General features: G+C 40.2%; 1 pseudogene; it reads right to left on the reverse strand.

Annotated features, from left to right (window-relative positions):
* Positions 1-7,892: 7,892 nt before the first annotated feature.
* LOC132492134 (inorganic pyrophosphatase 2, mitochondrial-like) lies at positions 7,893-8,830 on the reverse strand (annotated as a pseudogene).
* Positions 8,831-9,043: the final 213 nt, after the last annotated feature.

Genomic DNA, 9,043 nt, shown 5'->3' on the forward strand with positions numbered 1-9,043 from the left:
AAGCTTTTGATTTCTCCTCAAATCTCAATTGAGAGCCTTTCTGGGTAGAGTATTCTTGGTTGTAGGTTTTTCCTTTTCATCACTTTATTTTTTTTTAACTTTTTATTTTATATTGGACTATAGTTGATTAATAATGGCATGTTAATTTCAGGTGTACAGCAAAGTGATTCAGTTATACATATACATGTACCCATTCTTTTTCAAACTCTTACTCAGCCATTAAAAAGAATGAAATAATGCCATTTGCAGCAACATGGATGGACCTAGAGATTGTCATACTGAGTGAAGTAAGTCAGACAGAGAAAGAGAAATATTGTATGATATCGCTTATATGTGGAATCTAAAAAAAAAAACATACAAATGAACTTTTTTACAAAACAGAAACAGACTCACAGGCTTATATAACGAACTTAAGGTTACCAGGAGGGAAGGGTGGTGGGAGGGATAGATAGGGAGTTTGGGATTGACATGTACACACTGCTGTATTTAAAATGGATAACCAACAAGGACCTACTGTATAGAATAGGGAACTCTGCTCAATATTATGTAACAACCTAGATAGGCAAAGAATTTGAAATATGTTGTGATACTCCCTTCTGGCTTGCTGAGTTTCTGCTGAACAAGTTCCCTTGTATGTTACTTGTTTTTTTTTTTTTTTTTTTTTACCTTGCTGCTTTTAGTATTCTCTCTTTATCTTTACTTTTTGTCCTTTTGATGACGATATCTTGGTGTGTTCCTCTTTGGGTTAATCCTGTGTGGGACTCTTTGTGCTTCCTGGACTTGGGTGACTATTTCCTTTCCCAGGTTAGGGAAGTTTTCAGCTATTATCTCTTCAAATATTTTCTCAGGTTCTTTCTCTCTCTCTTCTCCTTCTGGGACCCCCATAATGCAAATATTAGCACACCTGATGTTGTCCCAGAGGTCTCTTATGTGTCTCCTTTTCATTCTTTTTTTTCCTTTTTTTTTGTTCAATGGCAATGATTTCCACTAGTCTTACAGGTTACTGATTTGTTCTTCTGAATCATTTAGTCTACTATTGATTCCTTCCAGTGTATTTTAAATTTCAGTTATTGTATTCTTCATCTCTGTTTGGTCATTCTTTATATTTTTTAACTCTTTGTTAAAAACTTCTAACTTCTTGTTCTGTGCATCCATTCTCCTCCAAGTCTTTGATCATCTTTATCATCACTACTCTGAACTCTTGCTCAGGTAGATTTCCTATCTCCACTTCACTTAGTTCTTCTTCTGGGGTTTTATCTTGTTCCCTTGTCTGGAACATATTCCTCTGCTGCCTAATTTTGTCTAAGTTGCTATTTATATTTTTATGTTCTAATTTTGTCTAAGTTGCTATTTATATTTTTATGTAAGTGGTAAGTTAGTTACGTTTCTTCACCTTGGAGAAGTGGCCCTCTGTGGTAGGTGTCCTATGTGTCCCAGCAGTGCACTCCCCTCTCATCACCCAAGCTATATGCTTTAGAGGTATACCCTAAGAGGGCTACATGGGTCCTTCTGTTGTGGTGGACTAACTATGTGGGTGGTCTGGTAGGCCCCAGGTCTAGTTGGTTGCCAGGCTGCCTTGTGCAGATGCTGCTGGCTGCTGTTTAGTGGGGTCTGGTCAGGACGTGGCTGGCTGTGGAATCTTAGGGGGTCCTTGAGGCTAGTGCTGGCTCAGTGGTGGGTGGAATCAGGGTCCTGAAGGCTCTGGGGCTGTTGCCTACCCACTGGCAGATGAAGCCAGATTCTGGGGTTAGTGCTGGTCCACTGGCAGGCAGAGCTGGTTTCCTGGAGTCTGGCTGCAGGCCCCAGGGAAATCAGAGCTTATTTGATGGGTGTCCATCAAATAACTGGGAGGGGTGTCAGTTCCTGACACACTTGGGTATGGGGTCTGGGTGTCCCTGCTAGTGGGCCAGGCCAGGGCCCAGCTGGTACTAGGTACGGTGTATGGCCTGAGCTGTGGGATCATAGTGTTCATGGTTCTGGTGTCTGCCCTTTGGTGGATGAGGCTGGTCTAGTAGCTTGGTCTGGCTTCCTGGTAGGAGGGGCTGGTGCCTGTCCACTAGTGAGTGGATCTGGGTATTGGCCCTCTGGTGGGCTGGGCCATGTCTAGGGACAAACCCAGAGGTGGCTGTGAGCTCTTTAGTCTTTAGTTAGCCTGTCTACTGATGAATGGGGCTGTGTCCCATTTGGTTGTTTGTCTGAGGTGTCTCAGCAGTGTCGCCTGCAGGCTGTTTGGTTGGTCCACGTCTTGGAACTAATGAGCCAAGATGTCAGCCATCAGCAGTGTTCCCTAATATATCTGCCACCAGTGTCTATGTCCCCAGGGTGAGCCGCAGCTCCCCCCACCCCCCAAACAGGAGACTCTCCCAGACTAGCAGGTAGGTCTGGCCCAAGCTCCTATCAAATTAATTCTTTTGTCCTGAGTCCCAGTGTACGTGTGATTTTTATGCACCCTTGAAGAGTGAGGTCTCTATTTTTCCCAGTCCTGTGGGGCTCCTGCAATTACGCCCTGCTGGACTTCAAAGCCAAATGCTCTGGGAGTTCATCTTCCCAGTACCAGACCCCCTGGCTGGGGAGCCTAACGTGGGGCTCAGAACTCTCGCTCCTGTGGGAGAATCTCTGCAATATAATTATTATCTAGTTTGTGGGTCACCCACCCAAGGAGGGGTATGGGATTTGATTGTATCAAGAGTCCACCCCTCCTACTGGTCTCGCTGTGGTTCCTTCTTTATGTCTCTAGCTGTAGAAGATCTTTTCTGGTAGGCTCCAATCTTTTTTTATCTATGGTTATTCTGCAGATAGTTATGATTTTGGTGTGCTTGTGAGAGGAGGTGAGCTCAGGGTCTTTTTACTCTGCCATCTTGGCTGCTCTCCCACAAAATTTTGTGGGCTCACCTTTATGAGCAGAAAGGGACTAGGTTGATTTCCCCCCATGATAACATGAAGTGGGAATATCATTCTCAAATATCAGATGAATTGGATGGAAAAGTATGGTTGACAGAGAAACACTAGCATTCTCATTGTCTGCTATACTCCCAAAATAGACTGTAAACTCATGGTCAGGAGTATTTTTAAAAATTATTTTTACTTAATGTAAGTAATGCATTATTAAATTATCTGAGTTAAAAAATTAAAACAGTCTCCGTAAGTCTAAAGACTCCCACTGATCAGCCTTTCCTAGGAGGTAAACACTCAATTACTATTATCAGCTTGATATGCTATGCATTGACCTAGAATATGTATAGTTATAAAAATGTATCATATTGTATATGTTGCTCTACAGCATGGTTCTTTTTTTTTTTTTTTTTTTTTTTTTTTTGCGGTATGTGGGCCTCTCACTGTTGTGGCCTCTCCCGTTGCGGAGCACAGGCTCCGGATGCGCAGGCCCAGCGGCCATGGCTCACGGGCCCAGCCGCTCCGCGGCATATGGGATCCTCCCAGACCGGGGCACGAACCCGTATCCCCTGCATCGGCAGGCGGACTCTTAACCACTGCGCCACCAGGGAGGCCCTACAGCATGGTTCTTTTATTCACCATGTGTCTTGTCAGTTTACCTGTAAAGCTTATATAAATGTACCTCACTCCTTTTAACTGCTGCATAGTAGTTCTTTAAATGGGTAATCATCTTTTTTTTGGATTGCTGCACATTTGTTTTCCTATTTTTCATTATTATAAACAGTGCTGCCATGAACCACTTTCTATTTGCCTCACTGTGCATATTTGCAAGTGCTTCTCTAGAGCGTATACCTAGAAATGGAATTTCTGGGTCAGGCTGTTCTTTTTTTTTTTTTTTTTTTTTTTTTTTTGTGGTACGCGGGCCTTTCACTGTTGTGGCCTCTCCCGTTGCAGAGCACAGGCTCCGGACACGCAGGCTCAGCAGCCATGGCTCATGGGCCTAGCCGCTCCGCAGCATGTGGGATCTTCCTGGACCGGGGCACGAACCCGTGTCCCCTGCATCGGCAGGTGGACTCTCAACCACTGCGCCACCAGGGAAGCCCTGTTCGTATTTTTAAAAACATGTATGTATTTATTTAAAACATTTAGTGAATAAACTTTTTGAATAGGAAGTAAATGCACATGGTGAAAAATCATTGAAAAGTTGTGATACGAGAAGTAATCTCTTTTATTCTGGAACAGTTCTTTATTGATGCTTGACTTTTATAAATGTTAAATACTACAAGCCAGTTATTTTGTAGTATGTCTTCAATTTGGGTTTGTCTGATGTTTCCTCATGTTAGTTTTAGGTTATATGTCTTTGGTAGGAATAGCACACAAGCGAGGCTGGTTTCTTATTTTATCCTATCAGGTGATGCATGATTTTCATTAATCCCGTTACTGATGATGTTCAATTTAATCATTTGGTTAAGGTGTTGTCTGTCTGCTAGACTTTTATACTATAAAGCTTTCCTTTTTTTTTTTGAGTAGAGGTATTTTGAGACTCTGTATATATCTTTCTATTCATCACACTTTTCATTCATTCATTCATTCATTTATATTCAAATGGGCTCATGGTTTTCTATTTTATTTGGTTAATTATAGTCTGTAATCAATATTTATTTATTTATTTTTCTTTTTTCTTTGGCTGTGCTGAGTGACTTGTGGGATTTTAGCTCCCCAAGCAGGGATCAAACCTGGGCTCCCTGCAGTGGAAGCACAGAGTCCTAACCACTGGACCACCAGGGAATTCCCATGTAATCAATATTTATTTTGATGTTTATGTTGTCTCAGGTTTGGACAGTGGGAGCCCCTTCAAATTGGCTTCTGGATCCTTTTGACATATCTCTATCATTCTTTGAACATTTTCTTACTTTATCATACAACATGTGTCAGGAGCATCTTATGTTTTCTGGCAACCAGTCCTAGAATCAGCCATTTCTCCAAAATGCCCTGGTTTAATTTGCTGGAGTATGGTATTTAGAAGCCATTATGTAGGTTCTAACTGTGGTAAGTATGTTCATTGCTATTGGGGTGTTACTGCTCCATGTCTTCTCAGTGGACACACATATATATATGTGTGTGTGTGTGTATGTGTATATATATATATATATACACATATATACATATATATGTGTGTGTGTTTATATAATGTGTAATACATATTATAATGTACATATAATATGCATCTATATATATATATATATATATATTTTTTTTTTTTTCGGTATGCGGGCCTCTCACTGTTGTGGCCTCTCCCGTTGCGGAGCACAGGCTCCGGATGCGCAGGCCCAGCGGCCATGGCTCACGGGCCCAGCTGCTCCGCGGCATATGGGATCCTCCCAGACCGGGGCACGAACCCGTATCCCCTGCATCGGCAGGCGGACTCTTAACCACTGCGCCACCAGGGAGGCCCATCTATATATTTTTTATGTCTGTATATATTGAAAGCTGTGAGTTCACACTAATACCTCCAATTCCAGTTAAATATCCAACACTGCAGGATTCATTGTAGTTTTCTTCCTCTCCATATCTGTAACTTCCTTCTCCAGTAGTGAGAAATCTGTCTCCCACTCTTCTTAAAAGAGGAAACACTTGTGATGTTTGGTAGACCAATATTAATTCTTCCTCTCTCAACTTGGGGTCTACATGGGACAGTAATTATGCAACGTGAAAACATGGATAATAGAGTTTTGTTTGATAGTTTAATCTGCATTTGGTAATTTAATCTTTGAAAATATTAAATAGAGTAGAATCTCTAATTTTACATTTGTAGGTATTTATACTATGTTATCACTGCCAAGAGAAGCAAAATCTTAGTTTGATATCTCAGGAGATGATCATACTGTCATACTGCACATGAGGGAAATGAATTATATGATATGTAATTGTCTTTATAAAAAACTTCCTGACTTTATGTCTTTAGTGGAAATAAAAACAACTGATTCCAAGTTGCAGCTATGAGGAAATCTCTGAGTTTATTTAAAGCATTTATTTAAAAATGTTTCTGGGCTTCCCTGGTGGCGCAGTGGTTGAGAGTCCGCCTGCCGATGCAGGGGACATGGGTTCGTGCCCCGGTCCGGGAAGATCCCACATGCCGCGGAGTGGCTGGGCCCGTGAGCCATGGCTGCTGAGCCTGCGCGTCCAGAGCCTGTGCTCTGCAATGGGAGAGGCCACACAGTGAGAGGCCCGCGTACTGCGGAAAAAAAAAAAAAAAAAGTTTCTTTTTAGTTGGAAAACCTTTTGATAATTTTCTAACCTGCCAGCTACCATTTTATTTTCTAAAATTTATGGTTATCATTAGAGTCAGGTATAAAATGTTATACCTTTTCACATTTGCATGTTTTAAAATTAAGGAATCTTTAATTAAGGGTGATATTTGATTCATTAATGGTAATGTATTTCTTCTAATAATTATAAGTATCTTAAATGTGGTATCAGCTATTCTTTTTCAGATCTTTGGCCTGGGATCACTTTACCACCCACACAGTTCCCTTTTCATGTCTTTAAGTACTGCTGACTAGGCTGGGCTTCTCTAATCTCCAGTTTTGGAGATTGATTTTAGCTGTTAAATAGGAAGATTAAACTCAACATGAACAAAACAAAACCCCTGTTTTTGTTTTTGTTTTCCTTTCAGTTTTATTGAGATATAAATGACATACAGCGCTAAGTTTAAGGTGCACAGCATAATGATTTGACTTACATACATCATGAAATCATTACCACAATAAATTTAGTGAACATCCATCATCACATATAGATTCAAAATAAAAAGAAAAAGTATTTTTTCCTTGCGATGAGAACTCTTAGGATTTACTTTCCTAACAGTTTTCATACATACAGCAGTCTTAATTATATTAATCATGTTGTATATTACATCCCTAGTGCTTACTTATTTTATAACTGGAAGTTTGTATCTTTTGACCACTTTTATTCAGTTCTGCCTCCTTCCACCTCCACCTTGGGTAACCACAAAATCTGATCTCCTTTTCTGAGTTTGTTTGTTTTTGAAGTATAATTGACCTACAACACTATGTTAGTTTCACATAGTGAAACATAGTGTTTCAGTATTTCTGTGTGTTACAAAATGATCACCACTATACTAGTTACTGTCACCAAACAAAGATATTACATTATTATTGACTATATTCTCTACACTGTACACTTCATCCCCATGACTCATTTATTTTTGTAATTGGAATTTTGTACCTCTTAATCTCCCTCACCTATTTTGCTCATCCCCCACCCTCCTTCCCTCTGACAAGCTATTCTCTGTATCTATGACTCTGTTTCTGTTTTGTTATGTCTGTTCATTTGTTGTTTTTTTAGAATCCACACATAATAGAAATCATACATTATGTCTTTTTGTCTTTCTCTGTGACTTATTTCACTTTGCACAATACAGTCTGGGTCCATCCATGTTGTTGCAGATGGCAGAATTTCATTCTTTTTTAATGTCTGAGTAATATTCCATTGTGTATATATATATATATATATATATATATATATATGTACACCACATCTTTAGTCATTCATCTGTTGATGGGCACTTGGGTTGCTTCCATATCTTGGCTATTATAAATAGAGCTGCTGTGAACATTGGCGTGCATGTATCTTTTCAAATTAGTGCTTTCATTTTTTTCCAGATATATACCCAGGAGTGAGATTTCTGGATCATGTGGTAGTTCTGTTTCTAGTTTTTTGAGGAACTGTTTTCTATAGTGGCCTCACCAATTTACATTCCCACCAACAGTGCATGAGGGTTCCTTTTTCTTTCTTTTTTTCACATCCTTGCAAACACTTGTCATTTGTTGTCTTTTTTCCCAAAAATTTCAATGTTTATTTACACATTGCATATCAAAAAGTTTGAAAAAAAAAGTTTCAACAGGAAGTTAGCAAATTCTCATAGATCTGCCTGTTTCTAGCACTTGGGGGAGATGGGAGTCTTGTAGTTCTTAGAGACTGGAATCCTGATGGCAGAACTTCAAGTGTTCTCATCACTTGCCAAGGAAGTGCCATACTTGATCTTCTTCATTACTTCCTTTATTCAGTGAAAATGACACTGATTCAACTAATGATCTAGCTTCCTCTTGAGAGCAATGGAAAGAGCTATCACATACCTGCACATTTGTCCCAATTTATAACTCCTCCATCACACTTCTCCATAAGCAATGCTTTGCAACATTCATGAGTAGATTTAATAACTTTAAGAGCAAAAGCCTTGTTCTTGAATTCTCCATTAAAAGCAAACTGGTTTTCCAGTTTTCCCTCTGGTATCTTATAAAATCTAAACCAATTAAATTAAGCGTAGCTTCTAAGTAACCAGGTTTGTACTTCTTAACATCTTCAATATCATGAAACTTGGAGGCTTCAGGATCATTCACATTGATAGCAATTAATTTCCAATCTGTTTCACCCTGATCAATAAGAGCCAGAATTCCAGGGATCTTCACATGAACAACATCTCCACAAGAAAGAACCTTTGAGCGTATCTCACAAACATCAATAGGATTATTATCTCCACAACAGTCTGTGCTCTTATCTTTTCGATGGGGATCTTCCCAAGTCTGAGGGAGGGCACCATAATTCCATATATAACCCTTGTGAGGAAAGATAATTGCCACATAGGGAAGCTTGCCATCCTTTACATCTTGTTTAATGGGATTCAATGACTCCTCTGTGGCAATCTCCATTTTAGCATTTGTCCACGGAGGTACTTCTACAACCATATTAAACAAATTCTCATATTCATCATTTCGTGCTCTCTTTGTAGGAATGCCATTTTTCTCTTCAGAGGAATATCATGAAAGGGGAAATGTAGTGACCAGCTACATTCTTGAAAAAGAGGTGGTAACCAGGAGTGGGGCTGGCTGTGCTCCTCTGTGTGGTACAGGGCCATGGTGCAACACGGCCGGGACCCTGAGCTCGCTCCCTGTGGCAGGTGGGTGGCAGTGGCGGCGGTGGTGGTGGCAGGGGGTGCGCCAATGCGCCAGGCCCAGCTGGTCTGTTGTCTGTTTGATAATAACTATTCTTACATGTGTGAGGTGAGATCTCATCGTGGTTTTGATTTGTATTTCCCTGATGATTAGTGATGTTAAGCATCTTTTCATGT

The sequence above is a fragment of the Mesoplodon densirostris genome, chromosome 6, assembly GCF_025265405.1.
Source record: "Mesoplodon densirostris isolate mMesDen1 chromosome 6, mMesDen1 primary haplotype, whole genome shotgun sequence".
Taxonomy (NCBI): Eukaryota; Metazoa; Chordata; class Mammalia; order Artiodactyla; family Ziphiidae; genus Mesoplodon; species Mesoplodon densirostris.